Source organism: Lygodium microphyllum, chromosome 18 (genome assembly GCF_053477565.2).
Source record: "Lygodium microphyllum isolate KBCC chromosome 18, Lygodium_microphyllum_v1.1.10, whole genome shotgun sequence".
In the NCBI taxonomy this organism is placed as follows: Eukaryota; Viridiplantae; Streptophyta; class Polypodiopsida; order Schizaeales; family Lygodiaceae; genus Lygodium; species Lygodium microphyllum.
This window is the reverse complement of record NC_141152.1, coordinates 92017571-92027776: the sequence shown is the minus strand read 5'-3', so window position 1 is coordinate 92027776 and position 10206 is coordinate 92017571.

Below are 10206 nucleotides of genomic sequence, written 5' to 3'. Positions count from 1 at the left end.
GCTATGGGCTATTGCCCGTAGACAAGCCACGTGTCGGTGACCTTGCACTTTCTAAGGGTCACATTCATTTTTTAAATATATATATTTCATAAACTTATCATGTGTCAACTAGTGCGCATGGGTGAGATGATAGGGTGCATGTCTATCAGCTAGAGGGAGTGGATTCGATTCCTGACAACAAGGTAGTAACTTTTTGGCCCAAAAGGAGGGCTTTTCATTATCACCAGCTGTGACTGGGTGCCACGTTACCAGGCAAGCCTATATTTAACGTGAGCCCTTGCACCCTTTCATATCCATGTGATGCGAGGGGGGGTGGACTGCGTACGTAAGGTCAGAGGGCTCGAAGATGAGCGCATCCGCGAGGGCGAAACCCATGCACATTGTGACAAGAATCTACAACATTGCAAGGCTACAACTCACATATCTAGATAGCTATGACTTACTTGTCTTGCAACTCCAAGCTGGCCATTATGCGGTCAATAATCTGCTTTTATAGGATAGCTTGAAGCAAAGGATCTTGGATGCAGAGAGGCTAGGTTGCAATTCATGGGGCACCAATAGGGTCTGTCGAGAGCAGTATGATTAGTCAGTCTCTCAGGCCTTTGCTTTTCATTCCCTATCCAATGTTGCGTTGTTGTCGTAGCTCTACACTAGTGAAATCTCCTACTTGAGGCCACCATGGTGTCATTGAAAAGAAAGTTTTGTACCACATAAAGTGTTGTATCTACTACCTTTTTTTTGCCTTTGCTAATTGCACGAATGAATATTTATCCCTCTCTCTCTCTCCATTTTTCACCTAGGCATTGTATGACTCGCAAGTACGAGTAGTCACAAAAGTGATTCTCTCTCTCTCTCTCTCTCTCTCTCTCTCTCTCTCTCTCTCTCTCTCTCTCTCTCTCTCTCTCTCTCTCTCTCTCTCAAATTTTATTTCCACATGTGACATCTATCTCCTATTTCATTCTATCTCACTAGGCATTGGGGACTTGCGATTAGGAATAGCCACGCAAGTGAGTCTCTCTCTCTCACTCTCACTCACTCTCTCTCTCTTTCCATTTTTTTGCTTAAATTAATGAAAGTTCCATAATTCTAATCCACATTTAGAGACATCAATCATCTTCATGTCCATTTAGGATTTGGGGACTGCTAGGTATTCACTTTTATTGGGTTTAATTTAATTATTTCTAACAATTGTGAATGCTTTAGTTGATGTGTAGAGCAGGTGCAGTGGCGTTGAGTAGCACTGGGTGATGGCATGAATCCAAATGCCTAGAAGAGTTACTATTTTTTATGGGTGTGTATCTTATCACTAAAAGCGTGGCGCCAATATTTATTTGAGAACGCTTATTTATTAAAGTGCTTGACAAAACATTTATTATCTTGTATGTGCATGGGTACCACTACAAGATGTAGGCCTTATACCGACGTTAAAAGCAACGAAAATGTAAATAACAAAAATTGCCCCCGTCGTCGCAAAAAGCGTCATTATTGGTGACACCATAGAACAGTTGGTATCAGTGTCGTTATCAATGTCGCTATTTGCATTGGTATACCGATGCCATAGAACAGTGGGTATCAGCATCGCTATCAATGTCGCTATTTGCATCGGTACGTATATCGACGCAAATAGCGACGCTGATAACGACGTTGATATCGGCTATTCTATCGCGTCGCCAATAACGACGCTTTTTGCGACGACCGGTATATCGATGCAAATAGCGACGCTGATAATCACGCTCTGCAATGCTAATAACGACGTGTGCAGGTAAATTTGCGACGCTAATAGTGATGGTAATAGGGAAAAAAAAATTTGTGGTAGGGCAGATATATCACTGTGTGCTTTATTTGGGCCATACAAAATAGTTTCAGCATTGTGTACAATGCTCATGTAAACAAAAACAAAATGTACTTAAATCACAACACTGATATATGAAATAAATACATGATCGTATAATGAAAGCGATTGGTACAATCATGACAATATATCACTACTATATAGAAAATGTCTACACAGATCAGGCGACTAAAAAAGAAGGGTGTGTGAGCTCCACGGATCCAAGGGCGAGCTACATATCCTCACCATCCAAAAGCTCGTCCCGCTGCAAAGGAGCATCGAACGGACTCTGCAAAAAAAGAAATAACTACACATCAGTCTACCATACAATAATGCATTCTAATTAAACATGGTAACTATGGACAAGAAAGATGAGTGACTTATAGGGCCGTCGCATCTATACAATCGGTCGATCAATGCAGTGAGACCGTGCCTCTTTGCATATCGAGTCTCAAGGCCGGTTGGATCGTGATTTGTAATGAAGTGCTGCAAATAAAACAAAATGCTAACTGTTAGAAACATGATTGTCAGTACAAAGGATATTGCAAAAAAATAAGCAAGCAAAACAAAAGAAAAACTTACAAAGTCCTCCAGATATGTCCTGTGGCCGCCACTCCCAAGATGATGGACCACTCCAGCCTTTAGTCGTGCCCTGGCCACCTCGCGCTGCTGACTCCAATGTCCTGGAGAATCTGTAGTCTCCTCCCTTAGTCAGCGCCAGTCGTCTGCGTCTAGCCACTCGGGCTTTGCAGGCCCACTCTTAAGTGCCTTGCGTGCGTCCGATCGTTTGTGTGACATATATACACACAGGCAGTACTCCATCATTCAGCCGGTAGAAAATCTATCTGCTATGGCTGGAATTGGAAACTCCTCATGCAAGGATGCTACTATGTAGTCCTTGCTCCCCTCCGATATATTTTTCCAATGATCTAAGATGTTGTGCCGAAAAACTTGTTGGTACAACTCTCTCATACGAGCCATTATCCTCCTCCCCTCATCATTCATGATGATGGCTCCTAACCTATCATCGACAAGATAGGCATATCTCTCTTAGGTATGCCTAAAATGGGTCCTCTCCCACCTGCGTCCACGCTCCTAGGCATATCCAGGAGACTCCTGTACATCCCATATACCGACCGGGGTAGTATCTATCAGTGTAGCATCTATAGGGGTGCCACCTGTAGACGGTTAAGCAAAAGCCAGAGTAACACAGGTGTGACAAATCCTGGAGGTGATACAACTCCAGCTGAATGACAAGACGGAGACACCGCGTCCGTGCCTCCACAGCATCCACCTGAGCCTAAGCCACGCTCCCTGGAACTGCCACAAGAGCGAGGAGTCGCACCTGTATCTCGTGCCGAACGTGGGCTCACTGCCTCTGTATCTCTACAGCATCCTCCTGACCCTGAAGCACTTCCTCCCTCTAGCCCAAGTTTGGAGTGTCGATCTCGTCTGCTCGAAGCTAAAGCATCTGATTGCGCCGAAGTAGATCTAATAGAGCGGCCTGACAATGTCCGAGACAGCTCCTGGTCAGCCATGTCTCTGAATCTCGCCATGTGATCTGGAGACATGCATGTAAAGATATCCTGCAACTCCTCATCGCTCATCCCTCGACTCATCCTGAAAATGTCACTTGTACACTGATAAAAAATGATATTAACATAATCAATTTAAATCATATAAAGCACGATAATATAAATCTTTAAAAAATAATCTCACTTAAAATGCATATCTTATGTACCCTTATAAGCGATTAGTCAACGAATTGAGTAAGTGGATGCTCCAAGTATGAAGTATCCTATGGTCCCATGTAATTCTCCTAACACAAGTCCGCATACATTGGAAGGTCGATAGACATGTCACCACAAAAGGATGAGTCCACCTCGTTCTCAAAGAATTCTTGGACTCCTGTATTTCCATCATTGTTAGCCGATGCTAGCTCCAAGCTTTCGGTGGCCTCCACCCCTTGCAATATTGACCCCTCTATTTGCATATTGTCTTCATCTATGCTCGAAACATCGCTTTAATCATATACTCTCGTACTTCGGGGAGTTGAAGATATAACATACCACCATTGAGGTTGTCGGGGGTTTGGATAAAAGATTACCTATTCACAAACACGTACAAGAGAGTTTAAACTATTGTGACATATACCATGTCATAATACAATTAACAAACAAATGAGTCCATACACCTGTTCACAATGGGCCGTTAACACAAAGGTGTTGCGCAAATCCGTCCATTTTTTTTCGGAATCTATTTCGAGAAATCTAGATGGACCTCGTCGAACTATTGCTCCAACTCCTCCAAGTACCACTTTGAACCACTGCACATCGAATAGTATCATGGAGAAGCTACCGTAATCCACTGTAACAATACTTTGCAAGTTCCCAAAATACTCTATCTCATCTATAACCATCTTTGGATCCGTTGCTCGTCGTCGACTCTCCTGCTCGAACCTTGCCATGATATCATAGTCCATTATGGAGCGCATTTTGTCAATACGCTCCACGTAAAAATGCCGTCCACGTGACCACGCTGCACTATATATTTTGTATTATACATTGAAACACTCAAATTAGTTGTCGTATATAAAATATAAATACGACAAATCCTAAACACGTCATCACCTTTGGACTACATCCCCTCAAGAATTCCCACTCCTCAATTGAGACCTCCGCCCCTTCGCGAGACGCTGCAGTCGATAACTGTGAGCACCACACTTTGGACATGTCTCCATAGTCTTGTATTCTCCTCGAAACAGTATGCAATCATTCATACATGCATGGATGCTGTTATAGTCCATGCCAAGCTTTCGTAAAACATGTCGTGCATCATCATGAGACTCAGGCATGGTATTTGAAGGTGTTAATATATGATATTTCAGTAACCTGAAAAAAATCATAAAACACATTGAAAAAGCACAAATATTTTTAATGATAATGCCGAAACAAAATCAACAAAGAGTACGTACAAGGTACCTGAAGAACTCGGTCACACTTGCATTGCTCCACCCGTATTTTGCTTGCACACTTAGGAGTGTATTGAGTGTGGAAATGATTGGTATTTGGACTGATTTTTTGTTGTTTTTGTTGCTAAATGGTTGTTTTTAGTGGTTGATTGTTTGAGTTTGAAGATATTTTGAAGTGTTTGGAGTGATTTGAGTATGTTTGAAAGGGTTTATGTTGGTTTTTGATGAAATATGTTGTTCTGAAGAGTTCTGTAATTCTCTCTGTATGGTTCTATAAGGTCTGATTTTGTTCTGTTTTGGTAGTAGAGATGGTTGAATGGATGTTTTGAGAGATGATTGAAATGTGTGAAAAGGTTTATGAGAGATTGAATTGGTCTTGTTTTGGTTTTTATGGGTTCTGTTGATCTTCTGTAAAGTTCTATAGCTTCTGTGCTTCTGTAGCTCTGTAGTCCTGTTGCTCTATTGTTCTGTGATTTTGTTCTGTTTGTTTCTGTTGAGTGTTATGATGGATTTTTTGGGAAGTGTTCTTGTCTTAGGAAAAGGATGAATGGAAGCTCTATCCAAGCTAATTGAAGTGAAGAAGTAACTACATAAGATTTATAGAAGATTTACAAAAGGTTACAGAAGGACAGTGACAGAAGACAGATCTCATAGGACACTATGATGTCTCTGGTGCCCCTTCACATCTGACATACCTTTTGAAAGGTGTCTCCACGATCTAAGAAGGATTATTGTGAGTGATTATTGAGTGATTGTAGTAAGGTATGATTTAGTATTGAGAGCATACTATTGTGAGAGAGATCATATGCAAGAGATAGTCGATTCTATGTGAAACATTGTATCTTTCTATGAGGGAGAAGACTATGAAGATAATGAAGATGAATACTATGTGATTTCTTTCCATCAAAAGTTGTGTTCTCTTTGTCTATTAATGAAGAATATGAAGAACATGATCAAGTTTGTTAAAGATAAAGCCATGGGAGATATCTACTATGATGTTGCGTAAAGAATTGTTGTTTTCTTTGTTTTGATGATCAAAAGAATGGAATGAAAGCTTGTTGATGTTACAAGATAGATTTTCTTGCAAGAGAATTCACTTTTCCTTGGTGTTTCCCTCGGGGCTCTATGTTTTTGGTGCGCAGCCGGGGAAACCTTGCCATCAACAAGCACCAGAAGAGGCTGAAAATGAAGGAAATGGCATTGCCAAGAAGAGAAGAATTCAATGGATGTTTGTAAAGTTCCTTCTTCCACTGAAGAGTTGGAATTTCTCATAATCAAAGCCACTTTCCACAAGAAGTTCATCCCACAATGGCAGAAACATATCACCATCATGATGCATGCTCTATGTGGTGGGCTATTTCCTCTTCATGTTGAAGCAGCAGAAACTTGCATATTGGTGGCAAACTGTTTGGGAACAAATTGAAGAGCAAAAATAGAGAGAATGACCATCCATGGAAGATTTGACATTCATTGAGAAGTTTCCAGACATCATCAAATGGGAGATTGTGAAGAAGCTTCAGGAGTCTTGGTCTATGGAGGTTCACAAAAATAAGAAGGAACAGAGTTGGAATTTATTCGTAGATGCTCAACAGCAAGATATGTGGGATGCTTGGTGTTCTAACAATCTTTTGTTTGTCCAATTGGCAACCCACTGGAAGTTGGTAGACAGAGTGTTCTTTACAACATACACTGTTGAAACCATCAGAAGCTGGCATTACTATGATAATGGCACCACCACAATGCTTAGACGTATGCATTTTGACACCTTCAGAACCGAATACCTTCCTCTGTGTAGTGGCATGAAAGCAGAATTCAGAGACATTGAAAAGGAAGAAGTAGAAGAAATGTTGGCAAGAGAGTCCTCCAGAGACTGAAGCCTTCTGTTATCCCTCTGTGGAGCACTAACAACATAGTGGATCCAACCCCCTGATGAATGACGCAATAAAGAGGCAAGCATGGAACGAGTCCAGAGGTACGTGAGAAGAGAGAAAGCAAAAATCAAAGCCGAGAACGTGCTAGCAGGAGAAGCCGCCTTTGATTCCCTAAAAGCACTCTTTACAGAAGTCCCAATGGCACATCAAGCCCTTCCTCCTCCTGCTAGAGGTCCACTTCCAAGCCAGATCCATCCTGGAAATATTGATGGTGACAGGCTAGCGAATGTAGTCCTGTTGCCAATTTTTAAGGGAGAGTACAATGAAGACCCCGATCTTCATGTAGCAGAGTTTATGGTAGCATGTGTGGCTAACAATGCTAGAACCCCTGAGCATTGGTTAGCAATATTCCCCGCCACTTTCAAGTGCGCGGCGTTTCAGTGGTATGAGAGACAAGCAATAAAAACTTTTGGCACATGGGGCGACCTGAAGTTGGCCTTCCTCACTAAATTCAAGCGTGAAGGTTTTGAAGAGCAGATGCGAGAGGAATTTATGAATTTAAGTCAGTCCTCTGGAGAAAGAGTAGAAGCTTATGTCTCAAAGAATGGAATCCATCCTGAAGAGATGGACTAACCATAATCTAGATGATGGCATTCAGAAGGGAGTGTTTCTCAGAGGATTACAACTAGAAGTTCATAAGTTTGTGGAGCTGCAAAGACCAGCCACACTGCAAGCTGCAACAGAAGGTGCAAGACTGTACGATGAAGTGGAAGCTAGATTGGCGATGAATACAGGAAGAGGAGTCCTACCTCCTCTGATGTCAGGAATGATGTACCCGCCAAATGCAATCCCAGGGACTATCCCTTATCCCTACCAACAGATGCCCCTAGTATCACAGTACAGTGCACCAAATCCACAGTGGCCACAATCAATGCCTCAAATGATGGTTCAACCACAACAACAATGGTCCCAACCAATTTCCCCCATGCCAAATTAGCAGCAATAGTGGAACCCTACCAATTGGAGCCAACAACCACCAATAGTTCAAACAGGAGCTCTGAATTAGAATCAGAACAGAGACCCCTCTACACCAGCCCAACCTGTTTATGCAGTGATTACAGAGACTCCTCAAAACCCTACTGCCAATACCTCACGAGGAGAAAGATTGAAGGATTATTTATCCAACTCAGTTGCAAATATCAAAAAGGAGTTGATGGATGTGATTACAGAGCAGCTACAGACGCTAAAAGTGAATACCGCTAGCATATCCAACATTGCAGAAGCAGGAAGAGATGTGATGCGGTCAAATACTTGGTGTAGTAAGTGTCATCAAGCAGGTCATTTAGCCACTGAATGTACACAAAAACCAACCATTCCTGGAGCTTTATGTTCCTACTGTTTGCGGAAGAACCATACAGAGGATATTTGCTCTCTGAAGGAGATGCATGATAAGAGAAGGAAGGAAGAAGACGCAAGATTTAACTTGCTGGAATCCAAAATGACAACACAGGATATTGGACCAAAGCCTAGGGATTTTGGTCCTAATTTTGGACCCACAAGATTTCCATCCCAAAGTTACAGAGGAAGACAGTCTGGCGGTGGTCAGAGATCAGAAGTGGAGTGTTACAGATGCGGAGAAAAGGGACACATTTTACCAAATTGCCCAAATCCCAGAAGGTCAGTGGATTACAAGCCCTTATGCAGTCGATACAAAGGAGAAGGCCACACTGCAAAAGACTGTCCAAGCCCAGTCCCAGTGAAAAACAGTGCTACTGATAGCCCGGCCAAGGCCCAAGAGCCTACCTCCAATTTAGTGGAATTGGAAGTTGCTGCCATCACGCGTGCAAAGAAAAAGGAACCACCTGTCCAGAAAGAAAATAATCCTCGTGCCAAAACAGTGAAGTTCAATCTTCCACCAAAAGAACAGAACAGAACAGAGCCTTACAGTGCCGTACAGAGCACTGCAGTGCCACAGAGAGTCACGGAGACAGTTCTAGAGACAGGACCAAAGGTCCAAGAGATAGAAGAGGAGGAAGTGCCACAAGTGGCAGAAGAAGGCCCCATGATGCCCCTGTTGGAAGGAAAAGGGAAAATGAAAATGGGTGTTGCCCCATTCCCTAACCGGTTAGAGAAGCCAGTGGATCCTATTAAGGAATACGATCTGGTTAGAGATCTAGATACCTTTAAACCAAACCTCACATTCCGACAATTGTTGATGTTGTCTCCAAGTTGCCGAAAAAGGTTCAAAATTATACTGACAAGAAGATGTGGCTTAAGGATTGCTCCCTCAATAACAACAAAGTCCAACAAAGCTCCAGAGCCTGTAAAAGAAGTGGATGTGGCTAACGCCTTCCTAGATCCGGATACCCCAAAGACTGGCGTGTGGATAGAAGGCTGCTTTATTGCAAATGCACTGATTGATGGTGGCTCATCAATGAACATTATGATGGATGTGACAATGAAGGATCTAGGCCTACAAGGTGTGCAACCAACCCAATGGCTCATCAGACTGGTGGATCAGAGCAGAATCAAGCCTTTGGGCATTCTCCCATATGTGAAGACTACAGTGGCTGGAAAAGATTATTGGCTAACCTATCTGGTGGTGAAGCTAAACTCTTGTGGTACATCCTATCCCCTGTTACTGGGCAGACCATGACTTTTTGAAGCCAGAGCAAGGACGGATTGGTTCAAAGGAACCTTGACCTTGGGTAGAGGACCTAATAAAGTGGTGCTTAAGCTATATGGTGCTCAAAAAGGACATGGATCCACCTCCTTGGAATTATCTTCTGACTCCCCTAATGAGGCTACAGATGGAATATCAGCATGAAGATGTTGTCAAACAAATCCTTCCCAAGAAAATAGAGGCACGTTCCTTAACAGTAGGTACTGTAAGCCAACTCCCAAAAGATGCAAAGTCCTTGTCAATGGGCGAATACTTTCTGCCTGAACCAGGAACTCCCTCTGAAATCACTTCTGACAGTGAAATAGAAGCATGGATGTACTGCTCTCCCTGTTACATGGCCATAGCAGAGCCAGGGACAGAGGCAGAAGGCAAAGCAGAGGACCTGTTCTTCTCTTACAGAGCGCCTACAGAGGCAGAGCCGGAGTCTGAAGAGGATGATGATGAATCTGAAGAAGGAGACTTTGAAAGCGAAACAGAAGAAATCATTCCACCCAGAGGAGGCATAGATGAGGAGGGAGTTCCAGAAGCTCCAGAAGCTCCAGAAGCAGAAGACTCCATGCTGTTGGACGGAATGGCAATGGTACCCTTTGGATTGGTAAATGGATCTTTCCATAGGCAAAGCCTATATAAGAAGTGGATCAAGCAAAATAAGCCGTCTTTTATCAGTGGTTCTTGTCGCACCCATCCACACTTGTCAAGAAAGGATGATGATGATACTCCTTGTCAACAAGTACCAGTCCCAAGGCCACAACGGAATTCCGAGAGCCCCTGTTTTGTAACATTCCTAGATGCATCCTCTGAAGAGGAGTCCTCAAGCTCTAAGGTAATTAACATTCAAACCAAAACTGAG